Source organism: Rousettus aegyptiacus, unplaced genomic scaffold (assembly GCF_014176215.1).
Source record: "Rousettus aegyptiacus isolate mRouAeg1 unplaced genomic scaffold, mRouAeg1.p scaffold_m13_p_2, whole genome shotgun sequence".
NCBI classification, from domain to species: domain Eukaryota; kingdom Metazoa; phylum Chordata; class Mammalia; order Chiroptera; family Pteropodidae; genus Rousettus; species Rousettus aegyptiacus.
In genome coordinates this window covers 99,235,568-99,254,835 of record NW_023416295.1, presented here as the reverse complement: position 1 = coordinate 99,254,835, position 19,268 = coordinate 99,235,568, and the positions used below count along the sequence as shown (strand labels likewise).

Here is a 19,268-nt window from a genome sequence, read left to right as displayed (position 1 = left end):
GCCTGGCTCTCATTTTCAAAGCCATGTTTGCTTTGGAATCCAGGGACTGGAATAATCTACTGAGAGTAAATGAAGGAAGCTGCACAGCATTTGTTGGCCAAAGGGCAGAGGGAGCGTTTCCTTCTCTTTGTTTAGGTGTTAAAATAAAATTCTCCATTATTCTACACACTGAAATATTGTCAACATCTTTAGAAGGGAAGCAGACACATTGATTGCATTTCCAAATGTAAAAGCTAAAAGCAATTAGCAGAAGGAAAAGAGTAAGAGCTTTATCTACAACCACTGGCTGCTCTTTCTAGCCATGGTCCTTCAGATATAGTTTCTTATAGAATTTTGTACTCTCATTAGTGGTTTTTAACAGTGAATTTCTAAATATCCAAGTCTATACCAAAGCCAAGGTTATTTAATTCTGATCTATTATAAATCACTAAGAACTCATGCCCAAATGCCAGAAAAATCCAAGTGACCCTCATGTAAACGGTTGGATTACTATCCCACAGAAATGTTTCATTAGAGTAATATCAAAATAATTCACTTAAACCTATGCTTGGCAAAACATATAACTTCTATGAAAAAGAATGATATTATATAAGATCAGGATTGAAACAGCTGAATAGCTGCTAATGTTTCTAGATGATCAACTGATTAACTGATGCAGAAAAAGAAAAAAACACATTAACACTATTTGAAAAAAGCATGTTTCTGGTTCAATGTACTTCCAAAAATACCAATGCTCGGAAAATCATTTTATATCATTCACAGAAAACTCTCACTTATTTGGCCAACAAAATTGGAAGTTGGTTTCCAATCTGGTTTTAAGTTCTAATCCTATTTTCCATGAAAAACAGTTTGCACTTTAAAGAGCTCAGAATGATAGATAATCCTTTTGGAGGGAACTTAATCTTGGGGCTGGCTTGTTATTAGAGATACAAACCGTCTTAGGTATCCACTCTAAGCTAAAGAATCTTATTCCCCTCTTTGGCTTATGGAGCAAGGAAATAATAAAAGCTTCTCCCTTGATCTTATCACCTTCTGAGTTCCAACTTACAGAAAACATGATTTTCAGGACTGCAAATAGTCTTACAAATCTGATCTTTCCTAACAGCATTAACCACTCCATTTTCTTAGATATTAGCAATAAAAGTACTATGTGTAAATGTGTTTAAGATTTGGAAAGAGCTATCACAAGATTCAAAACACCCAGTCCCTATGGACAGGTATCTTTTCATGTGGTTAAAAGTGGTGAAGCAATTCCAGGAGTGCTCAGGGAATCGAGAGGGAAGATTCAGAATAGAGATAAAGCAGAACCAAGAAAAAAATGTTAAGTTTTAAAATACATGATTTTCGTTATGCAGGCAGTTTCAAATTGAGTAATTTAAGCTGAAGTACTTTTTGATTTTGGTTCTCCCTAGGGAAAAATGCACAGCAGCGAAGGATAATGGAAAAGGCTGGAGGGCTTGGTTACAGAAGATTTCAGTCTCAGTTCCATTTTGCCTAGCCCAGAAATTTAGGCAATAAAAACAAATTGATAATAACAATAATAGGTAACAGTTATTGAAGTTTAAAGTGAACTAGACACTGTTCAAAGTGGTTTATATGTATTAGTCACTTAATTCTGTGAGGTAATGAACTGTTTAGTAGAATGGGTTCCAAAGCCACATTGTTTGGTTTTAACAGATCTCTCTTTCATTTACTTGCTATACAATCCTGGGAAAATTCTTCTTCTGTATAATTATTCTCCTAGGTTGCTTATGAGAATTAATGAACTAATACAAAAGTTAAGTTTCTAAAAGAGTGTTTGGCACAAAGTAGACACTCAACTAATATTTGCTATTTTTATTCCCATTTATGTTTAGGAAAGACACAGAAAATCTGCTGTCGATGCGGTGATTAATAACTAACAAATGAAACTATAATATCTGCCTCTTTGTAAATAATTCCTGCACAATAATTATTTTCATTCTATAATAAGCAAAGAGATCACTGTGAAAACAACTGTCCCTTCAATATTCAAAATTGTGCTTTATCTAAACTGAACTCAAAGGGTCCCAAGTATAGATTTCTAATATAAAGCACTTAAGTAGCCATCAGTGATTATCTTCCCCTTCCTCTTGCATTCCTGATCATAAATCCAAAGAACATCAAGAAATTATGCAGATTGACTGAAGACTTACATTCTTCAATAACTATTATATGAAAATACCTTTCCAATAACAATCACTTTACTGATCTGTAAAATGAGCAGCTCAAACTGGTCCCCACAGCAGGGTACTCTCAGGGTGATTTCTCCACTGTCCAAGTTCTGGTTCATTATCTTGGAAGCCTCAGAAGCTTGACATTGAGCAGAGAACACAGCCATCGACTAGGGACAGACTCCCCTTAACCAAGTTTATCACCAACACCCATGTACAAAACTAGAATGCCAAAGGAGATGTAGCACACCAAGCAGGATGAGACTAGATTCATTGAAGGCTATAATCACTCCCAGTGGAACAATCTGCATGGGAAACCAGGTAAAATTACGAACTGAGAAAAGTATCTTGAAGGGAAAAAAAATGCAATTCTTTGAGAAAACTGATGAGCTGACTCAATCAGGAGGGTTAAAAAGACTTTCCTGAAAACACAAGATGATCTGGGTGGAGGTTCAGAAGAGAGTAATAGGCATTAACTGGGAGAACAGAGAGTGATCAAGTGGGTTAAGAAATAGGAGAGTGGTTCAGATGAAGGAAACTGCACTGCAAAAAGCTTGAGGCTTTCAAGAGTGGGAAGCGTATGCATTAGAGGAATCTAAAGAAAGTCAGAGATACTGGAGGGCAATGAACCATTGCGCAAAGCAGTCACAAGACAGGGGGTAGGTAGGAAGGAGGTAGGCCATGCAGGACTTTGCCAGCCAAAATACAGATTCTGCTCTTTGTCCCAGAATGAAGAATGTTAGGATGAGTCAATGAATCTTAATAAAATTTGTACGGCTAAAGATTACTCTGCCTACAGAGTCCCAAATAAGCTGGAGGGGACTAAGGAGGAAACTGGGAGATCAATTTAGGAGACCACAGTAGCTCAGGAAAGAGATGCTAGTTCCTTAGTGATTAGTGAAAATGAGGAGAAATGGATAGGACTGAGATGTTGCAAAAGCAATAAGTAAGAAAATATTGTCCCACTGTGTGGACATACTACTCAACAATAAAAAAGATTAGACTTTACTCAAGAAATTGAGGGGCACGGTAAAGGGAATTGACCAGGAAAAGGCACAGGGAACTTCTGGGGGTGAAATCTATATAGCGTTGGCAGTTACACAGGCCCACAAATTCATCAAAATTCATCAAAATATATGTTTAAATGGTTAAATTTATTGTATGTACAGTATATCTCAATAAGGTTGATCTCTTTCAGTATAGCTTAATTATTAAGCACATAGATTTTGTACTCATACAGACACGAGTTTGAATCCTAGCTGTACCATTAGTAATTGTGTCACTCTAGGAAAGTTGATAAAATGGGGAGGGAGGATGGCTGTTTTGAGGATCAAATCACCCAGTTTAGCAGATTGGCAAATATAAAGGCAAGAGGGCTTACTACTTAAATTCTATTAATTGACCCAATGGGAATGTCAGGTAAAGGAATGAACATTTCTTGAGTGCTTCCTATTATTAGACATGTGCTAGGCCCTACAGACATTCTCATTTGATCCTAATGAAAACCCTAAGAGATTGCCATTGCTCCAGTAGCTTTGAAACATAAAAATCTCCCAGGAAATGGTAACTCGGCCAAGGTCCTTCATAGAATTAACATGGAACCCAAGGTTCTTGCAGTGATGAGAGAATGCCACCTTAGACCCACCCTCAGTAAACTGAGAGGAGGCGTGAGGCTCCTCACAGAAGATTTTCCAAAAGGCACGCTTATACACAGGTGCTCTGAGAGATGATTCACATGGCATATAATTGGGAGCTTCTTATTTTGCTTTTATTGCATTCATTGTTAAGGTTACTATCTTAGTTCTTTCGGGTTGCTATAACAAAATACCACAGATTGTGTAACTTATAAACAACAGAGGTTTATAAGTCTGGAGGCTGGAAGTCTGAGATCAGAGTGCCAGCATGGTCAGGTGAGGGCCGCCTTCCAAGTTGCACACTTCTCGACATATCCTCATATGGTGGAAGGTGACAAGGGAGCTCTCTTGGGCATTAATCTCATCCATAAGGGCTTCACCCTCACCTCCCAAAGGCCTCACCTCCTAATACCATCACATTGGGCTTTATGATTTCAACACATAAATTTCGCGGGGCGGGCGGGCAGGGACACACACATTCAGGCCACAGCAGTCACTTCCCATTTGTGTTAGTAACAGTGGCTTTCCATTTATGGTGATGAGTTACATTTCCTTTTCAAACAAATTTAAGGTTGTTTTTTAAGTGAGTCAAATTAAAACTGTGAAGCAATTGATAGTACAAGCACTACTTGGACATATCAAAATTGTGAAGAGGGTTTGGAAATGACTGAAGCTTGAGAAAAGCTGTGCTAAGGCCCCAAGATGCCAGAAAGGTAGTCCCAGGAACCAAAGAGGATTTAGGCTGGGACTTTGGTGACCTTAGCCTAAGAAGAGAATTTATGCGTATGCCACTATTACTTCCCATTTGAGTAGTTGCAAGACATATAGAGACAAAGCCTGGGCCCTGGAGAAGGAATAAAGATGGAGAAAGTGGAGGGACATGAGGGAGGGAGGGATGGAAGGAAGATAGAAAAGGAGCCAGAGTAAATGATACAGATAGGGTATTCTCAGTGTCAGTCCAGGCACTGTACTATTTTCTTTCCATTTCAACTAGGGCAGCTGTTTGGGTAAAGCCAAAACGACTCAAAGCTTTTCTTAAAATCTCTTTTCTTCTATAAACTAGGGAGAATCCAGCTGTAAAATTACCATTTTCAGAAATGAAAGAATTAAAATAATGAATCCCCTTGTACATTAGACTTCACTCCATCCCTGTCACAGGTGGCTTTGGAGATGAGTCATGAGACAAAAGAGTAATTGTTCCTAGAAAAAGACAGTGACGCTCTGCAAATTTAAATCCACTGCCTTTCACACCAGGACTTTTGTTTCATAAGCAACATATTTTCAGAGGAGCTGGATGGAACACATGATATATTCTTCTTATAGCCAAGACTATATTTTTTCCTAGTCTCATAGCCAAACTAATCCTTAGGGAGTTTTAAAAATGCTTATGGAATTTATTCTAAGCCATGTTTTCTCTCCTGTTTCTCTCAGTTGTCCTAATGTGTTCTAGCTTAAGATTAGGTCAGATTAACTTCTAAGCAACACCCCTAAAGTCTACCTCAATAGCCATACCACCGTCACCCCGCAAACACACACCATCTGTACCCAAGTTCTCAGAAGAGATGTCCTGGGAAGTGTTTGTATTAACCTACAGAGTGAGCAAGAGGGAGAGAAGTTAAGAGCCTCATTAGACCTGAAAATCAGTCTGAAGGATGGAAGGGCAGGAGAATGGTGATAAGACAGTGAGAGGTGGCCAGACCCTAGTGTCAAAGATATGACCTGGGAGAAAGAAGTAACCGACTACACCATATGGGTGGAGCATCTGAGGGTGAAGGGAGGTATTATAAACCAGGGAACTGTAGGGTTACATGAGGTAATTATGGAGAATGCTTAGTTCAAAGTGAATACTAAATGAAGATTTCCCGATTGAATCAATAAGTATGTAAATGGTTGCCTAAGTTAAAGGGGCAGTGGCAGGCTCAAGAGAGAGAAGATAGGGAGCTGACCATCCCACTCCACTCCCAGAAGCTTATTCTTATGCTTCTCCAGCCTTAATCACATGTGGGTTGAAGGATAGAGGATGCATCAGGTATCGTAGGGCCCTGTTGTCCAGACCCATGTATTAGATCAATATGAGGCATGGTTTCTCTCTCCCTATGTTTTATAATAAAGATCATATAAGCACCAAGGGCTTTCTAAGATTAAAGAAGCTGAAACTCACTAAGATGAAGAGAGGTGAGAACATGACATATGATAACTTCCATAAGAACGAGTAAAAATGCCCTAAGAATTAGTCTAGTTATTGTCATAAATAATTATTTCATTTATTGAGAGGCTACTACCTACCTCACGGTTGATGCAGCACAGGCATCTGGTCCTAAACTGCGGTGTGGCAGAGAGAGAGAATTGAGAGAAAAGCCAGGAAATATGAATCTGAGCCCTCGGCAGACACTCTTTGACTTTGGGGAACATGGCATTTCAAGCAGAGAATAACTATGAGCAATCCCAGAGAGACAAGAAACGGCACATGAATTCAAGAAACTATAGGTAGCATGGTGTTCAGTTAAAGCATCAATCAGGAATGGCAAGATCCTGGGCTAATATTTAGTAAGGGTTCACTAAGTATTTGTTGAACGAATGAATGAGGAGTAGGCAGAAACAGATCGCAGAGGACCTTATGTCCATTCTATGCTAAGAAACTTGGCTTTGTCTTTGAGCAACTGAGAATCACTGATACTAGAGGACTTTACTCTGCCTTAGGTGATAAGTAGGTGCTATGCTGTATAGAAAAATAATTAAGGAAGACAAGAAATGGCACAGAAAGACCAGTAATAAGCAATGGTCCTACAAAAGGGGAGGAGCAAATGACGTGAAGAAATCACAGCTAAAATACACAAATCTTAGCAAATGATTAAATGAGAGGAATAAGTAGAAGAAAACTAGAATCATTGGCTTTTAAGGTGGTAAAGTGCTTGATAGTAACACCAAGTTACTCAGAAAGTGCATGAAGAATAAGTGTAGAAGGGAAACTGCTAAGTTTGACTTTGGACACATTGAGTGGAAAATCCAGGTGGAAATAAACTATTTAAATTAATAAACATTAAAATAATAAACAATAAAAATTACATAAACATTCGTTGAGCCTTTCCCACAGGCCAAGAGCTATTCTAAGAGCCCTACATATGTGAACTCATTTAATCCTCACAACAGGCCCATGAGGTATGTACTATTACTAACATAATTTTCTACAGAAGGAAAATAAGGTACAGAATTTAAGTAACTGCCTTAAGTTCCCAGGCTGGTAAATGGCAGAGTCAGACTCAAATCCAGACGATCTGGCTCCAAATCTCACTATTTTGCCTTTGTGCAAATGGATCAGTATTTGTCATTTAGTGAGAAGCCTTCACCTTCTGTCTTCTTTCAAAAAAAAATAATCAAATTAAAGTGATAATTTAATTTTTTTAAACACATAAAATGCAAGAATTTCAACCATCAGATCATGAATGCTGTTATTGTTGGTAATTTAACACAGTAGAAATATACATGTAATCTTCAAAGCAAACAAGATATGATATTATTTTATAGTTATTTATCATGTTTTTTATTCAATTTATTTAGAGTAAACTTATATTACATGTCATTTGTTAAATAGAGAAAAAATAAAATTGTTTTTATGTGTATCATAATTATTACAGAACATGTTAAAATATACTTCAATATAATCTTTAATAATATAGCTCTGTTAAACTGATTTTGTAACTTAAAATTACTTCTTTGCTTGCTAATTACTTTGCAAAAATAATACAATGATTTTTTTTTGTTTTAATTCCTAAGAATGTTCATGAGATTATATATAATTGTGAAATGGGTTTGAGTTTTAAAATGTCAGGAACTACTGCTTGGTACCAAGGTATAATTTCTACCACTTCAGGACATATTTCATCACCAAGAGACCTCCACAAACTACAATAAGAAGAAATCTGAGTTCTTTTCCATTTCAATGTTTGTGATGGAGGGTTCAGCTATGACTTGGATCCCTTACTGCGTAACTAAGCATTACAGGGACAAAGCTCCGTGACTTTGTGGACATACTCAGCTGATGAGCTACTCTGTTAGAACCTCAGTGCTATTTTCACTTGAGTTTAATCCTTCATAGATCAGGATATAGCCCTCTTTGAAAAGCCAGGTTCCATAGAATGCACATGGGACACATTCTCAGAAATGGAAGAAAACACTTTTACTTCCTTCCCTGATTACCTAAGACTTTAGAACTTACTGTAACTTCAACAGCAGCCAAAAGAACGGTCTTTTCTCTTGACCCTTAGCTGATCCTTTTTTTTCATTTTCATGAATTTTCTCCCTCTTTCTGGCTATGGCATAGGTTTTATTCTCCCTTGAGATTCAGCCTCCCATGGGAAGCTGAATTCAGGCAGGCAACAGAGTGATCTATAGAGCTGGCTCCTGACTATTGAGCGCTTGATATATGGCTACAGTAACTGAGAAACTAAATTTTTAATTGTATTTAATTTTAATTTATTTAAACTTGAACTTTAATACTTATACTTACTTCAGTTATTGAGAAACTTTCTGAGTATGTTTGGAATAACTTAGGTATGTGAATCTATCTTTTCAACTGTAAATTTTCTGAAATCTAAATACTCATCAAGTGTATCCAGCGAAAATTAATAGGAGGATGAGAAATGCACAGAAAGACCAGGGGCCTGTGCTGTATTGAATTTCACATGAGACAGTAAACAAAAAGCTTACTACAGTTCCTGGCTCATAGTTAAATATTCTGTAAATATTCATTTTTATTATTGTTATTATTATTCTCTAACAATCATCCACATGTTTAGCAAAAGAGTGCATCAAAATAAATGTTAGTTGCCGGTGGGTTGAATAGTATCTCATGAGCAGTATCTCATTTTCCAAAATAAAATAGGGACTTGGGGTCAGATAGAGAAGTTTTTCTCGTATTAGTGAATTTATTTAAATAAAAAGCACATTTTTATTTGATATAATGCTTTTATTTAAAACAATGAAATTCCTTGAGACCCAGACTTTCCTGGAAAATCCAGAGCATGATATTTACTTCTAAAACATATCGGTGCACAATATCTTTTTTAAGATTATTTGTAATTCATTAATTTTTTAATTAAATTTATTAGACTTAGAAGTGTCTGTTCAGGTCCTTGGCCCACTTTTTAATTGGATTTTTTATTGTTGTTGAGAGGTATGAGTCTTTTATATATTTTGGATATTAGCCCCTTATCAGAGGTGTTGTTTCCAAATATCTTCTCCCAATCAGCTGGTTGTCTCTTTGTTTTGTCGATGGGTTCTTTTACTGGGCAGAGCTTTTTAGTTTGATATAGTTCCATTTATTTATCTTTGTGTTGGCATCTATCGATTTTTTTTTTTAATTCAAGTTGAGATTTTCCTGGTTCTTACTACAATGAGTGATTTTTCCATTGAAACCTGGACATCTGAGGTTATTATTATGTTATGAGATTCTGGATATTATGTAAACTTTCTGCTTTAGCTGATTTCCTCTAATACTACTCTGGCTGGGGGAGAAAGGGAGTCACCTCTTCATTAATGCCCAGTGAGGGTAGAAGTCTAGAATCCCCACTCAGACTCCACTGACACCTGAAAACAAGAGGGGTTCCCCATTATCCCTGAGTGTGGGTGGGAATTCCAGCTCCCTGCGTGATTCCCACTGATACCACAGGAGTTGGAGGGGCCTTATTGCTGCTGAACAGTGGATATAAGTCTTGAATCTCCACTAGACCTCCTCTGACACCACCCCAGGGGCCCATTACTGCAGGTGAAAGTCCAGACTTCCTGCTCGATTCTGGCTTGCATGGATGGGGTGGTTTCAAAAATTTTTTCTGTGATATTTGTCAAGAGTAGAGTGGTATTGTCAAACTGTTTTCTATCTTGCTAGATATCTCTTTTCCTTGCCCTTTGATAAGAAAGAGCAGGCTTTTTGAGACATCCTTTATCTGTACCCACTGACATTCTGTGTGTCCTGTTTCTCCAGCTCCAAGTTCAGGATACAAGAAGCAATAAGGAAACTCAGAGAATTCACCACCATGTTGTTTCTTCAGTCCCTCGTGGTCTGCCTTCTTCTTCCTACCATTCAGTCCCATGTTTGTTTTATATATAAAGTCTAGAGCTTTTAATTATACTCAGCAGAAAGAATAGGGAAATGTAACTTCTCCATCTTTCTGGAAGCAGGAGTTTTTAAGGATAACCAGAGTGTTTAGTTAGTCTTTTTAATCTTATCTTCCTTCCAAAAAAAAAAAAGAAAAGTGGATATAAATGAAAGTTTGGCTTTCAAAATTAAAGCTGGAGACCCAGAAGAGCAATGGTATAGTTCCAGTCCAAGTCTGCAGGCCTGCAGGCTCAAGACCCATGAACTGATAATGTTTCAAGTCTGAAGGCAGGAAAAGGTCAACGTCCAAAAAAAAAAAGTCAGTGTTTCAGTCAAAGTGCAGTCAGGCAACATTCTCCCTTATTTGGAGGATCAGCTTTTTTCGTTCTATTCAGGCCTTCAATTGATTGGATAAGGTCCACCTAACTTAGAAAGGGCAATCTGCTTTACTCAGTCTACTGATTTAAATGCTAATCTCATCCAAAAACACTCTCACACAAACACCCAGAATAATGTTTAATCAAATATCTGGGCATCCCATGGCTTAGTTAGTTAACACATAAAATTAACCATCACATTAAGTTAACAATAAGTAAATATAGAAAAAAATTTGATTGTGTGATTAATCCATCAAGGGTCATAGCTTATGACCAAAGCTTACTTTTATCTTTGGCTGTTAAGTATATGGCAGCTAATTCATCAATGAATTCTTAGTAATTAGCTAGGCTTTGGTCTTGAATGTTATGTAATAATAACAATTACCATTAAATGAGTATTTTTCTTTGTTTTTGTTATCTCTAATCCTTCCCACAACTCTACCAGACTCAGAGAGGTCATATAAATTGTCCGAGACCACATAGCCAGGTAACAGCAAAGCCATGACAGAAACGTGAATCGGTCTTCAGAGCTCAAACTTTTAGGTACTTGAGTGCTTCCTATTAAGAAACAAAGCCAATAGAATTTCCCAAAATTGAGAAACAATTTGCAGCTCAGCCACCTTTTAAGCATATTATTTAACCTCTTCAAGCCCAAATTTCCTCATTTGTTAAAAAGGGGTAAAAGTACCCTCCTCAGGGGATTGTTGGAGGATTAGTAGAGCTAACAACTGTAAATTTTTTAGCATGGTACCTAGACACTGTAGATGCTCAGTAGATATTAACTTGTAATAACAGTTGATCAAATTCCATTGGCTCTTACTGACATCTGCTCTTGCGGGGCCCGAGACCCCTGTAAGATCTTCCTTGCGTGTTTCTGTACATGTATGTCTCCTGGGGCTGGAAGAGAATCAAGGAAAGAGCAACTTACCCGTGTCCATAATTCAGTCAACCTCCTGGCACCCACGGTGCTCTTTTTATCCACATCTGCTGGCCCCTGACACATACATGCACGCATACATATATTCCAACACTCATGAAAACATCTCCTTCTGCTCCAGGGGTTACCTAGGGCCTAGCCAGAGGTCATTATCTGAGACTGGCACTTGGCCATCCTTCCTATTCCCTTCTTCCTTTCCTGAACAGACCCTTTCAACTCAAGCTCAAGCCCAACTTAGCCACAAGACTGGGCACAATAAATGAATTTGTCATCAATTTATATTCTAGCTAAATGCTTCTCTGGAATATGTTCTTTCAACATCTGCCTGTCTTCTCATTTTCCATTTTCATTTTATTAACTTCTGTTCCCTTCTTCCTGTGGATACTTTTTGAAAACATTAATGTTATTTATTTATTTATTTTAATTGAAGAAGGGATTTAAATTTTTCACCCTAAAACATTAATTTATTAAAACACTAATAAAAATTTTCTAATTACTCAAATTCCATCACTCTAATATAATTATTTTTACTTTTAGCAAATCATTTCTTCCAAACTTTGTCAGTGTGTATACATTATATAAGTATAGATTGATAGATGGATAAATAGGTAGATAGATAGATATGAGATATAGAGATATAAATACATATATAAAATATGTATGTATATATAAAACATATACATATATGCATATTTATACATATATAATAATGAAATAGATACAAATTCTCATTATTTTTCAATACCTTGACTCTTCTCATTTTCAAAAAGAGCAAAATCTCTGATAAATTTGCAATCGTTGGCACAACTTAACAAAATAGTTAAGCCAAAGATATTTTTAATGATTTCCGTGTGACTTATTCATTGGTCTTCCTTGTTAGTAAAACAAGCTACTTAAAATTAAAAAAAACAACAACAACAATTGTGTTTCTTTAAATTTGAAAAACAAATTGTGAAAACCTACTCTTCCCCAAACTGGCTTCTCCTGGGTTGGTCTTCATAAATGTTCTGCTCTCCACACATGGCGGGTCAGGTGCTAGTTATTGTTTTTCCAGCCATGGTAACAGATTTGCAGAGATCATCCACACTCCCTCCCCTGCTCCAACGGCAGGTCAAGAGAACGGTTTTGACCATGACTGGCCAAGTTAAAGCACAGGTTGAGACCAGGAAATAACAACAGACAGATCAAACAATAAGGAGACTGAACCTTGGCCTTTTTCAGTAGAAGCCCTGGCCTCAGACTTTCACCTCTGCCATATGGCCACACTGTGTGTTTAGCAGCCAATTTAAACACAATAACCAAAACTTCAGGGTTAACCAATTGAGCCTACTCAGTGCTGTTTTGTTCCAATGGAATTCAAAACATTTTCAATTCTTATGTTCCCATTGCATACACAGAAAAATTTCCATTCAAATAAAGTCTCTGAAAAGCAATGCATATCAATTTCGGAAATGAAAATATGCATCTATTCCTTAACAATAAGCCATATAAGAAATAAAATAAGAGTCCTTCCTTATTTAAGGAAGAGTATTGCTGTGTGTCAGAGTCCCTGGGGAATAGACTGAGGAATGAAGAATTACATGCAGGAGGTTTCCTGGGGAATGAGGACATCAACACTTGCGGAGAAATGAAAGCCCCAGATTCAGGCAGAGGGAAAAGCTGAACAGCAAAGGCCTCCTCCAAGCTCCTGGGGAGTTCTGGAGCTGGTGGCCTTGCAGAGAGGTCCAAAAAGAAAGCAAGGGTGCTGAGCCTTTCTACCTTTACATCAGCCAGTCACTGGATTTTGACTGCTCTTGGGAAAAAAAACATGACCTTGAAGAAGGCGGCTTCTCTTCACTGGAGTTGTGGGCAGCAGCAGGCCACAGGTGTGAGCTGTAAGCCAATCACGACCGCCAGCTGCCGATCCGAAGTGGAGGATCTGGACAGCACACCTGATGCTTGCTATGAATCACATGCTCGTTCACTTCCGCCAGGGAAATGTCTAAATAGACTCAACAGACAGTAAAGGCTACTTTCTGAGGAAAAGAGGGCTATTAAACAGAAAGAAATAAAACCATGAGCCAAAGAAACTTTTACCAGGGGTAAGACTTCACGCAGCATGTTATACTCAGCACAAAACTCATCCAAGCTTCTCTGCCTCAAATTGGAAGGAACCCAGCTATGAATCTCATGCCAGTTACCCATTCTCTGCCCCTACCCAGCACTGACAATACTTTCCCAAACACCACTGACTGCAAAGTGGAATGCATTTCATACAAGAGAGCCCACCAGACTTACTCCATGTGACTCCTGCATATTGATTTGTCCATGAATGCCAAGGGACAAAATGGACAGAGAAAGAAAGTTTCATGTGGAAATCTTTATGCAGACAAATGGTCTATCAATGGATATGTCCTTTCAACAGAGCTCAAAAGTCCAAATTATTGTTTTGTTCTCACAGTTGTCATGCCTTCTGCCTGCCGGAGACTCCCCAGAGGATTAATCAAAGGAAGAAAGAAAGAAATTCTTAGGACCTGAGAGAAACTTCTGCATCTCATTTTGAATGTTAAAGAACTATATAGCTCTTCATTTAAAATGAGGAAAGTCAGCCCTCTGCCCAGTTATGACATGATCATTTAAAATAAATTTTTTGAAAACATATAGTATCAACTTGGAGAGTAAAGGGCAGGGAGAAAGGAACAAGGCTTGTTCCTCCCAGGCAGTTTCCAAAAGCAGACAGATAAAGCCAACTGTTAAGCCTAAGACAAGGACCTCGGGGGAAACCCCTTGTGAAAGCAAGTTCTATATGTACATCTGTCTGTCTATCTGATGTGGTCACACCCTAGAGAAGGTAGCTAGCCAAACTATTTCAGGTATTCTCTCAAATTCCTAGGCCTCATCACCCCCACCCTCACCCCCACCCCCATCCCCAGCCCTAGCTTTACTGAACCCCTTGCTAGAACCTGGCCACACTTCTAAGTCGAAATCTCTAGGGGAAAACTTTTTTTTTTTTTTTTTAATTTAAACGAAGGTAAAATGCAAAGGTAGGGGAGTAACCCACTTCGCAAATGATCAAGGCAATATTAAGGTTTTGCGTTTCTTTTTCCCTTTGGAACAAATATAATAGTCTTCTCCCCTGGTCTGTGGGCTGCAAACGGCCAGGCTTTTCTGGCCATTCCAACCAACTTCTTCCAAAGGCTCTATCTAATCCCTTACACAGAGGCCTAGATATCTGTCTCCTGAGGTAAACACATTCCTAAAGTTATATGTGAACCAGATGTCCCTAGAACAAATAATACTTTTCTTCTGACTTTCATTCTGATTCCATAGTGTTTTTATCACTGTTTCTAATCTATCTCGTGTGACCAGTGAGTCACCTATAGAGTGAAAGATTATTTTTAAAGTGAGCAATTTCCCCCACCTCTTTTCTGTTTTCATCAAGGGAGGCATCTAAAAATGTTTTTCCCCTTGCAGTCCCGACAGGGTCCAAAGTTCTCTAACCTCCACTCACCTCCTTGCCTATAGCTTCCAGGCTTGACTGTGAAAAGTTCACTCTCGACTTTGCTTAAACTCCATCTTGGCTGTGTTAGGATTGCCATAACTAATACCAAAGACTGAGTGACTTCAACAACAGAAATTTATTATCTCACAATTCTGGAAACTGGGCACCCAAGCTCAAAGTGTGGGCAGGGTTGGCCTCTCTCTCTGATACATGGCCATCTTCCCTCTGTGTCTTTACATGGTCTTCCTTCTGTACCTATCTGTATTTAAATTCCTTCTTCTTACAAGGGCATCAGTCATATTGGGTTAGGGCCCAAATGATAGGACCTCATTCTACCCTAATTACCTCTTTAAACACAGTCACATCCTGAGATAGTGGGGTTAGAACTTCAATATATGAATTCTGATGGGGCACAATTTGGCCTATAACCCTGGCTAAATAAAAAATACATTTAAATATCTTTCCGCATGAGAAAGGAGGAAAAAATCATTTTATCATTTCTAAATATCTTCCAAAGTTAAGAATTATTCAGTAAAAAGATAATTTCTCATGGTCATCTCATCTCTTCTCTTCTCCACATGACTGTAACACAGTGGTTCCCAAACTTGAGGGTGCAGCAGAATTACCTGGAGCACTGGCTGAACACAGATCACCAGCCCCGCTCCCAGAGTTTCTGATTTAAAAGGTCTGGGCAGGACCTGAGAATTTGCATTTCTAACAGGGGATACTTTGGACCACACACGGAGCATCACTGGGGGCTGGCAGTGCGACCATGCATGATATTATAGGACATCTCCTCTCCCTGTGTAACCTTGCTGAGCATTCTGATGGCATTGTCCCTTGTGCACCTCCCAGCACACAGGTAGACAGTCACGTGTGGGAAAGTATGATCATTGTACTTATTTTAGAGAGGAGGCAAATCTGGCTCAGAGCAACTACAGGCTTGCTCAAGGTTGCAGTTACTTAGTAGCAGAGCCATTCATTGGTCTTGTTCCCTCCACTAACTCACAACCAGCAGCATCAGAGAAGAAACAGAAGGAAAAACGACTGGTTTTTTTCCCAGTCTATAAAAATACTAAGAATGATAATAATTACTTTCTCTAAGTGTTCATCATTTTCTAAGCACTGTTCTGGGTGTTTTACTTGTATTGTATAATTTAATTCACTCAACCGTAAGAATTAGCTACTATTATTATGCCCATTTTGTAGATGAGGAAACTGAGGCTCAAGGAGGTTAAGACAAGGTCATATCCAAGGTCATACAACCAAGAAGCAGTTGGAGTCTGGACACAAACTCAGATTACTCTGATTCTGGAACTAATGTTTTTAGACACAACTCTTGAAAAAGGAGAAGCAACAGCTTTTTCTAAACTCTTGCCGCCCTGTGATTCCTGGTAACCTGGGTCAAGAGCTGAGTTTTGTAATGAATGTGGGAGTGAACAGCAGGAGTAAGTAGCTAACACATTGCCAGAGCTGGTGGTAGAGAAAAGCAACCGAGCCTCCCAGGTAAGTGACAGATGGGAGCCAGGGGCACAGAGGGCCTGGAAACTTACTTGTCACATACAAAGTTAATCAGGCGGGTAAGTTTTGCTCCAATTTTAGTGAATCATGTTTCCCTTAGCCCCAGTGCTTTCTTAGTACTACCCCTTCCTCCTTGCATAGAGTGTCTAGACTGCCTTTTTCTGTAAGCCGTTTTCCTTTACCTGCTACTCCCAGTTCCTTTAAAATTTCTGAAGGATAGAGGCTTTGAGGGGGCTATAAGAGCTGCATGTAAACTTCACCTGTACTGTTTTTCTTCATTTCTTTCCTTCTCTCCCATGAGGGAGCTCATGATTAGACTGCTAGGTAAACTCAGACTTCATGGGTGGCCTCCCAGGTAAATACCTTTTTGGTTCCCATGACATATCCCTTTTAGATCATCTACCAACTTTCGATTCTATGAGCCTGTGATTTATGTACACATAGCACTCCCATAGCTGCTCTCTTGATTGCCCACATCCTAGGAAAAGCTTCGCTTGGCACAAATAGAGTTCATTTAAGAAGGGGAAACCTTTGCTGGCACCTCCTTCGAGCCAGGAGGTGTACTAGTGATGTATATATGCTGCTCCGCTGCCATCTCCAGCACTTCCGTGAGATAAATATTATCTCCCTTTACAGAAGAGCATGGAGGGGGCTCACATGGTCTACTCAGGTGGCACAGCCTTTCCATGCCAGCACCAAGACACAACCTGGAATTTCTTCACTCTGACATCCATCTTTTCCCTCTATTTATCCTAAAAAGAAGTTGTTGCACCAGACACTGCAAAGCTGATGCTGACCCCCACCACTTCTCCCGAACACTTTGGCAGTTTCAGCACATTCATAATCCCTCTTAGAGGCAGAAAAGAAAGCCAAGGCCTCAGAGACTCTTCAATACCAGGGGATCATTCGACAACCTCCAGTTCAACAAGTATCTACTGAGTATCTACTCAGTGCCTCACTTTGCACTGGAATTAACAGCTCTGGGCCCATCATCTGCAGGAAAAAGAAAGGGTCTTACAAACTAAATGTACACCCACTGCAAAATTCATATATTGAAGTGCTAATCCCCAGTGCGATGGTATTCAAAGAAGGTTTAGATGAGGTCGTGAGGGTAAGCCATGTGGATGTGATTAGTGCCCTTATAAGAAGAACTCTCTTTCATCTTGGATGCACAAAAAAGGAAGTCACATGTGCATACAGTGTGAAGGCAGCTGTCTGCAAGCAAGGAGGGGAGCCCTCACCAAGAATCGACTCTGCAGGCACCCTGATCCTGCACCTTCCAGCCTGCACAACTGCGAGAAATAAATATCTACTGTTTAGGCCCCCAGTCTGTGGTATCTTCCTATCGCAGCCTGAGCTAAGACAAGGGGAGAGGGAAGCATTAGACTGACAGCTGCTTCAATTCCTGAGCCAGGTCCTTGGGGTAGATGTAGGCATGGCGGAAGACAGGTGATCTCTCTGATGGACCGTTTGGAAGTGTGCTGCCTCTGTGGTAAAGGTTGCTTAACTAAAGTAGCAGAATGTGTCACTTTCTCCTGGGAAGTCACACTCCCCGAAGCCCTTTGCCATTGAAGAGAATGTTCTCATGGGGCAAAGCAGTTGCCGGCCACCCAGGAGAGGTAGCCCTCTGGGAGCTCTCAGAGAGGTTTGCAGCTCCTAAAATCTCTGCAATGTGTTTGTTTAATATCACTAACATAAGGTTTTCCAGGAGGATTACGTATTAAAAGTAAAGGACTTGATTAGGATAAGGAATCAGCTGTTAAGTGTAAGACACTAGAGCCAGAATCCTGGGTTCAAATCCTACCTCCACCATTTGCCAGCTGTGTATCCTTGAGTAGCCTGTTTAACCTCTCTGCATTGGAGTGTCCATATCCTTAAAATGGGGACCATAAAAGTATTCACCTCATGGGGCTATCATGAGAATTAAATGAGTTAATATGTATAAGGCTTTTAAAACAATGCCTGGCATGTAGTCGAATCTCGATAAATATCATATATATACATACAAAGAAACTGTGTGCAGAGAATCTTCGTAGTTATAGAAACAGTAGGAGCAAAAAAGAAAAAAAAAGTTTTTCTTGTTGTAGCTACAGTCCCTTAGTCCTGTTTTTCATGTAATGTGACATAGTTCCCACGTCTGACAATTTGCATAGGGTGATGTTGGCTTAACTGTCAGGTCACCTGAAAGGTGTTATTAACTCCAGTGTCATGAAATATTAACTTAAAGCAGTCACCTCAAAAGTAGAATTTCAAGTTTGGGAAATGAAGACATGTTACTCTTGTTTCTTTTTGCCTTATTCCCACTGGAGTTTGGCACAAAGAACTGTAATTCAGTTTCTTGCCGAGTTCATGCTTTCTTTCGTGTGCCAATCAATGTGGGGGGTGTTGGCCATTAGGGATAAAGCAAGCCAGACCTCTGAAGCTCCCTATCTGGCAGCTGGCAATACAGTGTATAATAATTGTATGCTGTTTTGATTGGTGCTAGATGACCTGAGAACAGAACGTCCCCACAAGAAAAGATCAAAGTGGAGGATCAAGTGAAATCATATTCATACCTTCAGGACCCTCCATATATTCTTCCTTTATATAGCACATACTCAGGACCAAGCACTTGTCTAAATACTTTACACATATTAACTCCCTTTATTTAGCTCATAAGAAGCTTATGAGTCTATGGCCATGCCACACTGAACAAGCCCGATCCTGTCTGATCTCAGAAGCTAAGCAGGGCCGGGCCTGATTAGTACTTGGATGGGAGATCACCTAGGAAGACCAGGTGCTGTAGGCATAAAAAAAATAAAAATAAGGGATTGTAAGCTGACAAGGTTCTTGCAATCTGTGAGGTCAACCAAGGGTTGTCTCACCTCAAAAATAAAAATTGAAAAAGAAGCTTATGAAAAGATGCTTGTGTTCATCATTAAGTACAATGTAAAATATAAACTGCAAAATGTGATGGAAATATTAAGGCTTAACAAGTTAGAGTTAAAAGACAGAAGAACTAAAGTCAGGCATGATACCTTCATCCAAGCTCA

General features: G+C 39.1%; 1 pseudogene; it reads left to right on the top strand.

Annotated features, from left to right (window-relative positions):
- The first annotated feature begins 18,905 nt into the window (after nucleotides 1–18,905).
- On the top strand, nucleotides 18,906–19,024 carry LOC118614566 (annotated as a pseudogene).
- Nucleotides 19,025–19,268: the final 244 nt, after the last annotated feature.